The following is a 10,384-nucleotide window of genomic DNA, read 5'->3' on the forward strand; positions in this document are numbered from 1 at the left end:
TTGTCCACCTTCTAGTTGTCCTCTGGGCTATTTGCTTAATGTGGAAATATTGAAAACAAGCATGCTTCTCTTGTGCATTTTGTAGATACCTCTTAAGTTTTTTCCCTTTCACCAAGTGTCCTCCCATCACCTAATAGACTGCAACATGGGGGTACACCCTTATATCAACTTCTTTTGCACCTAGTGCTTCTGCCTCGACAAGTCGTGCCAACAAAGACTCATATTATGCTATATTGTTGATGATTTGGAACATGAGCTTTATCACGAAGTAAACTTTTTCGTCAGAATCAGATACAATATACACTCTTACCCCTCTGCTAGTGCGGCATGAAGTGCCTTCAATGTAAATTTGTTAGGGATTCCCCATTGGTGCTGTTTGTACTTCCTCGTGAAAATTGGCGAACTCAACTATAAAATTTGTCAAAACTTGCCCTTTTACAAAAATCCATGGGAGATACTCAATGTCAAACTTACTTAGCTTGGTTGACCAAATCATAAGGCGTTTGGATGTATCAGGCTTTTGTAGTGATTTCTTTAGTGGAGCCTTAGTTAATACTTTGATCGGGTGAGCCTAGAAGTATGGCCTCAGCTAGCGAATGGTAGTTATTAGCCTTAAGGCTAGCATGTCCATTCGTGGATAGCAAGTTTCAGTTCCTCTCAAAGCTTTGATTGTATACTATATGGCTATTTGGGCTTTTTTCTTTTCTTTTATCAGTGCTGTTAAAATGTCAACCAAGGGAACTGATAAATAGAAGCATAATGTTTCTCCTCGCCTAGTTTGACCTAGAAGGGGTGGGTTAGACATATGTTTCAGCTCATTAAATGCCTGGTCACACTCGTTATTCTAGGATTGAGTCTTCTGAAATACTTTGCAGAAAGGCAAACATCTATTGGTCAACTTTGACATAAATCTATTGAGTGTTGTTATACACCTAGTTAGCCTTTGCACTTCATTTATATTTTGTTACGTGCTTCCTGCTCGAGCAATCACCAGAAGAAGATCTGTGTTGTGAATTACAGAAACTAAACAGATTAATGCAGCACACCAAACAATCTCACCGTGCAAGAAACACACTACCAAACAATCAAGAATTCATCATATTTTCTTAGTAGAGATTTTTGAGCAATCCCTAAGCTCCAAAAGTTCCTTCGGAATCGACTACAAGAATTCAGATGATCATTCCCTCAACAAAGCAGTGTTTTATACTGCTATTTCCATTCTAACAGAATAACAACTAACTACTAACTGCAGAAGAACACGACGTCGCTTTACATGTACTCAGCTTCGACTTGATGCCTTCCCACGACGCACCGTTTTATTAACTCCATACGCACCGTATTGAAGCCACGAATTATTTCCTCCTTATTCTCGATACGCACCGTTTAAAGCTTGGCCGTTAATTTCGTTATTCTCACTTCAGCCTTCAACCAGAACACCCCTTACATTCTCCCCTCCTTCAGGGACTTGCCCACAAGGCCTTCAACCAGAACACCCCTTCATAGTATAGTGCCCACCAAATGAGGATAGAGCTGTTGCAGTTTCCACAAAGTTTCCCAAGAATCATCTTCAGCAGTAGCCCCTACCCAACGAACCAACACTTTAGTAACAGCATGATTGCCCTGCTGTTGTAACCTTCTCTCAAGAATCAGTTGAGGCTCAGGCTGTAATTGCCCAGAAGAATCCGTAGGAGGTAAGGTAGGCAAGGGAACAATGTGCTGACCCAGTTTCTTTTTAAGGCATGAGACATGAAAAACTGGGTGAATTTTGGAAGTGTCAGGTAAATTCAACTTATATGCCACTGTCCCAATTTTCTGCAGAATCTGAAAAGGACCATAAAAACGTGGGGCTAACTTCATATTGTGTCTCATGGCTACTGTCTTTTGTCGATAAGGCTGGAGTCTCAAAAATACCCAATCCCCCACTTCAAAGGATCTGTCACTCCTTTTCCTGTCAGCAAAACACTTCATTCTCTGCTGAGCTTTGAAGATGTTATCTCTTAATAAGGACAACACTTCCTCCCTGGACCTTAATTGCTTATCCACAGCATCATTGGAAGAAGTACCTGGCACATAAGCCAGCAAATGAGGAGGAGGGTAACCATAAAGAGCCTCGAAAGGAGTAGTGTTAGTGGTAGAATGGATAGTGGTGTTATAACACCATTCAGCCATTGGCAACCAAGAATTCCATTCCTTAGGCTTGTGACTGCAATAACACCTTAGGTAGCCCTCTACACATTTGTTCAAGGCCTCTGTCTGACCATCTGACTGTGGATGGTACGATGAACTGAAATCCAAAGAGACTCCCTGCAACTGAAATAATTGCCTCCAAAAGGCACTTGTAAAAACGGTGTCCCTATCTGAAACAATGGAACGAGAAAGGCCATGTAATTTAAAGACACCAGTGAAAAAGACTTGAGCCACCTTAGCTGCAGTATAGGGGTGTGAAAGAGAAAAGAAATGAGCAAATTTGGTTAATCGATCAATAACAGAAAAAATGACAGAAACTCCATTAGAAAGTGGCAATCCTTCAATGAAGTCCATGGAGATGTCCAACCATGGAGAATCTGGTATAGGCAAGGGCTGCAACAACCCAGGATACAAGACAGTCTCATTCTTACTGACTTGGCAAACCTCACATTCCTTAACCAATCTCCTGATATCTTTCCTCATACCTTCCCACCAAAAGTCCCTTCTAGCACGATGCAGTGTCTTGTGATAGCCTACATGGCCAGCCTGTGGGTTGTTATGAATATACTCAAGGATTTTGGATTGAATGGAAGATGCGGGAACAACCACCAGCTTCCCTTTCCTCAACAACAGCCCTTGTTGCATGGAAAAGTGTTTAGGGCCTGGTTCTCCCATCTGCAATTTAGTAACAATATCATATATCCTTGGGCACAAAGGATAACTTCCTTTTAACTCATCAATCCACAAGGGAGTGGGAAAGGAGATCACTGCCAAGACAGCTTGTTCTTCCTCATCCTTTCTTGAAAGAGCATCAGCCACCAAATTCTCTTTCCCTTTTTTATAATCCACAGAAAAATCATAACCTATGAGTTTTGAAACCCATTTATGTTGAGCTTCAGTCCCAATTTTCTGTTCTACCAAGAACTTGAGTGCTTGTTGATCAGTCTTAATCTTAAAAGAATGGCCAAGAAGATAAGGTCTCCATTTCTGCACTGCAGAAACTAAAGCCAGCAATTCTTTTTCATATGTCGACAGAAACAATGCCTTCCCTTTCAAAGCTTTGCTATAAAAAGCTATAGGTTGAGCCTCTTGCATTAAAACTGCACCAAGACCCCCATCGGATGCATCACAGTCAATGGTGAATGGTTTATTGAAATCTGGCAATCTCAACACAGGAGGACTGCTCACAGCTGCTTTTAACATATCAAAGGCAACAACAGCTTGTTCATTCTAACAAAATGAATTTTTCTTCAACAATTCTGTTAGAGGGGCAGCTATCGAGCCATAGCCTTTAATGAACTTCCTATAATATCCAGTCAAACCTAAAAACCCCCTTAATGACTTCAAGGTTTTAGGAATGGGCCATTCAACCATAGCTGCAATTTTTGAAGAATCTGTCTGCACACCCTTCCCAGAAATAATATGGCTCAAATACTCAATCTCATGTACCCCAAACTTACACTTTGACCTTTTAGCATAAAGAGAATGTTGCCTTAATATGCTCAAAACAGTGTGCACATGCTTCAAATGATCTTCAAGAGTTTTACTATAAACGAGTATATCATCAAAAAAAACCAACACAAACCTTCTCAAAAAAGGTTTGAAAATGTGGTTCATCAACCCTTGAAAGGTGGCAGGTGCATTGGTAAGGCCAAATGGCATGACTAGGAATTCATAATGGTCTTAATGGGTTCTAAAGGCTGTCTTCTCAATATCCCCATCCCTTACTCGTATCTGATGATATCCAGCCCTTAAATCCAGTTTTGAAAATATCTGTGCCCCAAACAATTCATCCAGCAATTCATCTATAACAGGGATTGGAAACTTGTCTTTGATAGTTTCCTGATTAAGAGCTCTATAATCAACACACATACGCCAAGTACCATCAGCCTTCTTAACCAACAATACTGGAGAAGAAAATGGACTCTGGCTCGGTCTCACCACACCAGACTGCAGCAATTCATGAACAATCTTTTCAATTTCAAACTTCTGGTAATGAGGATACCTGTAAGGTCTAACAGAAACAGGTGAAGCCCCTTCCTTCAAGTTAATTGGATGGTCAAATTCTCGTCTTGGTGGCAATCCAACAGGTTCCTCAAAAACATCAGCAAACTCCTCAAGCACTGCAGACACTGGTCCTGCAACACACACCTTAGTAGGCTCGTGATCAATAAGCATCAATTGGAATAACCAACCTTGCTTATTCACAAAATCAGACTTGAAGCCTTTAGCACCAACCAACATCTGAATAGTTGCAGAAGTTAAGCCCTTCAATGTAATGGCTTGACCCTCCCAAGTAAAACTCAAGGACATATCCAAGAAATTCCAAGTAATCGAGCCCAATGTCTTCAACCATTGGACCCGAAGTACAACATCACAACCACCTAAAGAAAGAACATGAAAGGGAACAGGAAACCTTGAGCCTTGAAGCTTAATGATTTCTTGCCCACTGCCTTGAGTCACAATTTTTTCCCCATTAGCCACACAGACTTGCAAACAAGAATCTTGCTGAACTTTCACTTTTGCTGCTTGAACCACTGCAGGGTCCAAAAAATTGTGTGTGCTCCCTAAATCAACCAGAACTTCAACAACACAAGAGCCCAAATAACCATGTAACCTCATAGCATTACCCCCAATACATCCTGAAATAGCATTGACAGAAACTTCCAAGCTATCACCCTCATCAGACTTAGGCTCTTCATGAATAGACACCTCAGACTCCTCAACTTCTGGTTGGCTGTCTATATCAGAATCAAGTTGAATAAAATAGACTTTTGGTTTCTTACACACATGATTCGGATTCCATTTTTCTTCATAATGGAAACACAGGCCTTTTTTTCTCTTTTCATCAATGTGAGAAGGATTAACCTTCTTAAAAGGCAACAAGCCTTTGGAACTCTGAGAACTGAGTCATTAAGAGCAGTGGTGTTAATGGGCCACTTATCAGCATAGTGATTAGTAGGCCTCCAAGATTTTTGGGAGGACAACACATATTCCTCCTGCAACTTAGCCAGCCCAAAAGCAGCCCCTAAATTCAATGGATTAAACATCTTAACAGGAATTCGAATGTCATCCTTTAATCCACTAATGAAGCAACTCATTTTGTGTCGTTCAGATAAGCCTCTCAATCTATTAGTCAATGCCTCAAATTGAGAAGTATACAAACTCACAGAAGAAGTTTGTCTCAACCTAGTCAGAGCTTCCATAGGATCATCAAATGAGGATGGTCCAAACCTTGTTTGTAAAGCTACCACCAAGGTTTCCCAAGAATTAAATTGCCCCGAGTCTAAACCATTTTGGTACCAAACCAAAGCTTCCCCATCCATATGGTGTGACGCAACCATTAACTTCTGATGAAAGGGAACTTGAAAACAGTCAAAGTACTGATTAGCCTTAAACAACCCAACCAGCAGGTTCAAGTCCATTAAAACGTGGAAAATCCAATCTAAAATTCCTTGGAACCCCTCCCCTTTCATCATGAGATCTAGCATCATTATCTCTATCACGAGGAGTGTCTCTCTCCCTACGAGAGATTATATTCACAGTTTCCACCAAAGTCTTTAAAACATCAGACATTTGATCTAACCTCTCTGCCATGCCAGAAATGGCGATCTGATGATGCTCCAACTGTTGCTGCACCATTTCTTGCTGTTGACCCTTCAATGCTCCTCGTGTCCCTTCTGCCATCAGTAAGGATCGACCGCTATGCTGATACCAATTGTTACGTGCTTCCTGCTCGAGCAATCACCAGAAGAAGATCTGTGTTGTGAATTACAGAAACTAAACAAATTAATGCAGCACACCAAACAATCTCACCGTGCAAGAAACACACTACCAAACAATCAAGAATTCATCATATTTTCTTAGTAGAGATTTTTGAGCAATCCCTAAGCTCCAAAAGTTCCTTCAGAATCGACTACAAGAATTCAGATGATCATTCCCTCAACAAAGCAGTGTTTTATACTGCTATTTCCATTCTAACAGAATAACAACTAACTACTAACTGCAGAAGAATACGACGTCGCTTTACATGTACTCAGCTTCGACTTGATGCCTTCCCACGACGCACCGTTTTATTAACTCCATACGCACCATATTGAAGCCACGAATTATTTCCTCCTTATTCTCGATACGCACCGTTTAAAGCTTGGCCGTTAATTTCATTATTCTCACTTCAGCCTTCAACCAGAACACCCCTTACATATTTTGGGGTGGTTCCATGTTGATTATGGCCTTAATCTTCTCTAGTTGGCTTCTATTCCTCTTTTCGAGACCATAAAGCTAAGGAGCTTGCCTGAGTCCACACCAAAGGCACATTTCATAGTATTGAACTTCATTTTATGTTGACATAGGACACTGAGAGCTTCTTGCAAGTTTACTACTTGTTTCCAAGGTTCCTTTCTCTTAACCAGCAAGTCATCCATATAAACTTCCATATTGTTGAGGGAAAAATGAGCGTATTGGCATATTCTTGTGAAAACCTGTGTAAAATAGTGTTGTAACAAGTGTTGTTGCGGAAAGGCTTGAAGGTTGGTCAAAGAAAGTGACTTCGCTCGACCCTCGCTTGACAGAGCGCTTGAGCGAACTTGGGTAGATTGCACTGCTCGACCTTCGCTCGACATACAGCTCGAGCGAACTCAGGCAGATTCAACCGCTCGACCCTCGCTTGATACTGAGCTCGAGCGAACCCAGGCAGAGTGTGTCGCTCGACCCTCGCTCGACACTGAGCTCGAGCGAACCCAGGCAGAGTGTGTCGCTCGACCCTCGCTCGAGACTGAGCTCGAGCGAACTCAGGCAGAGTCGACCGCTCGATACTCGCTCGACAGGTCGCTCGAGCGAACTTTGGCAGATTGTGGCGCTCGACCTTCGCTCGAGCCAATGTTTCAGATCTCTTACAATGTAGGGTTTTGAAGCGCCTCATTTGATGGGAACTATAAATAGAACAGCTTAACTTCTGTTCTTGGTGTGGAGAGTCAAAGCAAAAACCCTAAGGGCATCCAAGATCTTCTTAGAGCAAACTCTCCCCCATTTGTTTGATTATCTCTTGGATAAACATTTTTCCACCACAACACATTCAAAATCAACTCTTATTTGAGTCCATTGAAGTAGACATTTTTGTTGGTCGGAAGAGTCCGGAGCTGCCGTTGATGCAGAGATCCAGAGGTTCTCGTGGGAAGCTATAGGAAGGTCGGAGTTCTGACACTACATGCGTGTAGAGATCGAGTGGGTCACTCGTGGTGTTGCAAGCCAAGTTTAGCTACTACAAAGGTTTTGTGAGTCTCTCTAAATTGGTTGTAACAAACTAAAATTTCTATAGTGGATTTGAGGTGGTGTCTTACACCCGGAGTGGTTTTAGATTTTGAAGATGTTCTTCAAATGAGTTTCCACTCCGTGATCAAAATCATGTGTTGATTATTTGTGTTATTTGATTCATTTATTAACTGCTTGTTTGTCTAATTTTGAAAAGGTCATAAAAATTTGATTACACCTATTCACCCCCCCTCTAGGTGTAGTGTTGGGTAGAACCACTGCTTTTTCACATATTCTAGGTGGCAGTGGCAGCCCTTCATCAGGCTTGGAGGATTCTATTATCGATACATCTTTCTCCTAGTTCTTTAGCTCTTGCATGTAAGATTCTCGTACCAATACCTACTCACCACGTATTTAACCCACGCCTATGTCCATTGAAAATTTCATTTTCAAGGGGAATGTAGAGGTGACAACATTCATGTTGTTCAAAGTTGGCCACTTTACTTGCCTTTTGATCATTTTCACGTATTTTTCCATTGGTTTCTCCCTTTGGCTTGCTTTCTGCTTGCTCCAACTAAAATTTCCTTAGAATGTTCAAGGCCTAGAAGTGTCTTCAGCGTTGATGTAATCATTTGCTCGATCCATATGCTCAAGTAATGTTGTAAGGGCTTTCTAGGCCAGACGCTTCTTAAAAGTGCTGCCAATGTGATCTTTTCATCCTTATCTTCTACCGTAATGCGATCCTTATTAAACCTGTCTAGGTACACTTTTAGGCTCTTATCCTCTCATTGTTTAATTGTGAGGTGGTATGCAGCTAGTCGCCTCCTTCTTTTGCTGGCCATGAATTTGATCAGGAACTATCATCCCAATTCTTTGAAACTATATATGGAGCCACGTTGTATAGCTCCAACCCACTCTCTCGCTGCTCCTTCTAGGGTTAAGGGGAAAGCTTAACATACAATTTCTCCAAAAAAATCATGGAGTGTCATGTGAGCGTTGAATGTCTCCAAATGCTTGACTGGATCCATAGATCCGTCTTACATTTCGACTTGCAAACACTACAAGAAAAAAATGGTATTTGTGGCTAAATTTTTACAAAAAAAATAACTATTTGCGATAAAAACATACTCATTTTAGCTAAAAATGGTCATTTTACTGGAATAACTAATCACAAATAAGCAATTTGCTTATAGTGAGAAAACTTTGAACTTTAGAGGGAGTGACCCCCTTATTATTTTTGTGCCATTAGGCAGATCTGTACTATTGAGTAGTTAATCAATGGACGAGGATGCACCTATCCTCTTTGCCATCTCCTTGTATTTATCCATGAGATTGCGTAAATTATGGTGCATCTTCTTCTTTTCTTCATCCTCAAAGGTTGGCCTACATGTGCCTTGCAATTCAACTTCAATCCATTTATTATGGCTTGGTGCAATCAATGTCTTCCCTGGAGCCTCCACTCCTTTTGTCTTAAAGGCTCATTTTCACACTGTATACTCTCCATCTCCAATGCCATTTTCCTTAGTCTTTCTTCCATTTCTGCAAATGTCTCTTCCATGTTATCGTTCATTCATTTGCCTATTGAAGATACTTCTTGATGGCTTGGTGTGTGTGTGGGTGTGGGGGTGGGGGTGGGGGTGAGAGGGGGGGGGGGACTCCTCTGATGCTTATATCAGTGAGTATCAGGTATAAAGAGTATTTCAGTTTTTTGGAGATTGAAGTAACCTTTGGCATGTGCTTTGACCTCTATTTATATAAACTAATTATTCAATTGGTAACACTTGCCTTACGGCCCGATCCTCACTAATCCTCGTTGGACTACGGATCATTAGTGCTTTCGATTTGCTTGCATGGCATGTTCTATGATGAGGGGAGTTAATATGCATGGGCTAGTATCTTGCTAGATGTTATCACTATTACTCATTGTCCATTATGTCATTAAGTCACTGTTAATGATTGTCGGATTCCATTTTTGTTTAAGTGCATTTTGGTGGTCGTGGGCTTGGTTTCTTTTAGATAGGCTTATGGCTTTGGGTTCTTGGGCCCTTGTGACATAGGGTTCAACATGACTTCTTTAGGGGAATATTCAGCCTACCAATACAAGTGTTGAGTTTGCATTTAACCCTAAAATAAATATATCGACTTAAAAAAAAAAGGTTTGAATTATGATGTTTTATGAGATTTTGGGAAAGAAGAAAAGAAAAGTTGAATAAAAGTATTATAAAGTTAAAATATTATTATAATATAATTTTTGTTTTGATATTTGAAAATTTTGAATTGTTTTTGTGTTTTATTTGGAAGTTTGAAAAAGTTGTAATGATTAGATGAAAAAGTTACATATTTAAAATTGAAAATTGTTTGTATTTAAATGATGTTTGGGAAGGAAATGAGATGAGATGTGATGGGATGTGTAATATCCCGCTCCTACTCTCTCTTATGGTCACATGTCTCGTTCTACATGTTGAATCTCAATGGCATGTTTTTAAAGATATTAAGCAATTTCTAAAGTGTAAAGGCAAAATTTGGCTAGGATTAGATGACTAAATGATAAGGTTTATCTTATCATTATTTGATTAAATTTGGATGAATGTAAAATAAGTATTGGTTTGTATCTAAACAATATTAAGTCTATCTAGAAGTCTTAGGTGTTGTTTAGATAAGTCCTTGAGGTTAAAATCGAGTTCTGGAAGATTGGTATTTATCAAGAAGAAAGCTGAACAGAATTTAGTCAATAACAGAATATATTATCGCGAAATGTTAGCAGTCTATTGGGACGCATTTTCGCGTCTGTTGCTAACCGTCAGCAGAGTCCTATTGCGACTAGAACTCTTTCCAGACCTTCTATTTAAAGGGATTTGGTTTTGTATCTTTTCAAGCACTTTGGGTCATGAATTTCAGAGAGGATATTCTGAGCATTTATGAGAGAAAATTCACTTGAGAATTTTCA

At 40.2% G+C, this 10,384-nt stretch overlaps 1 pseudogene; it reads right to left on the reverse strand.

Annotated features, from left to right (window-relative positions):
- Window positions 1–3,417: 3,417 nt before the first annotated feature.
- Window positions 3,418–5,874, reverse strand: LOC122282313 (annotated as a pseudogene).
- Between the last annotated feature and the right edge of the window lie 4,510 nt (window positions 5,875–10,384).

Source organism: Carya illinoinensis, chromosome 11 (genome assembly GCF_018687715.1).
Source record: "Carya illinoinensis cultivar Pawnee chromosome 11, C.illinoinensisPawnee_v1, whole genome shotgun sequence".
NCBI classification, from domain to species: Eukaryota; Viridiplantae; Streptophyta; class Magnoliopsida; order Fagales; family Juglandaceae; genus Carya; species Carya illinoinensis.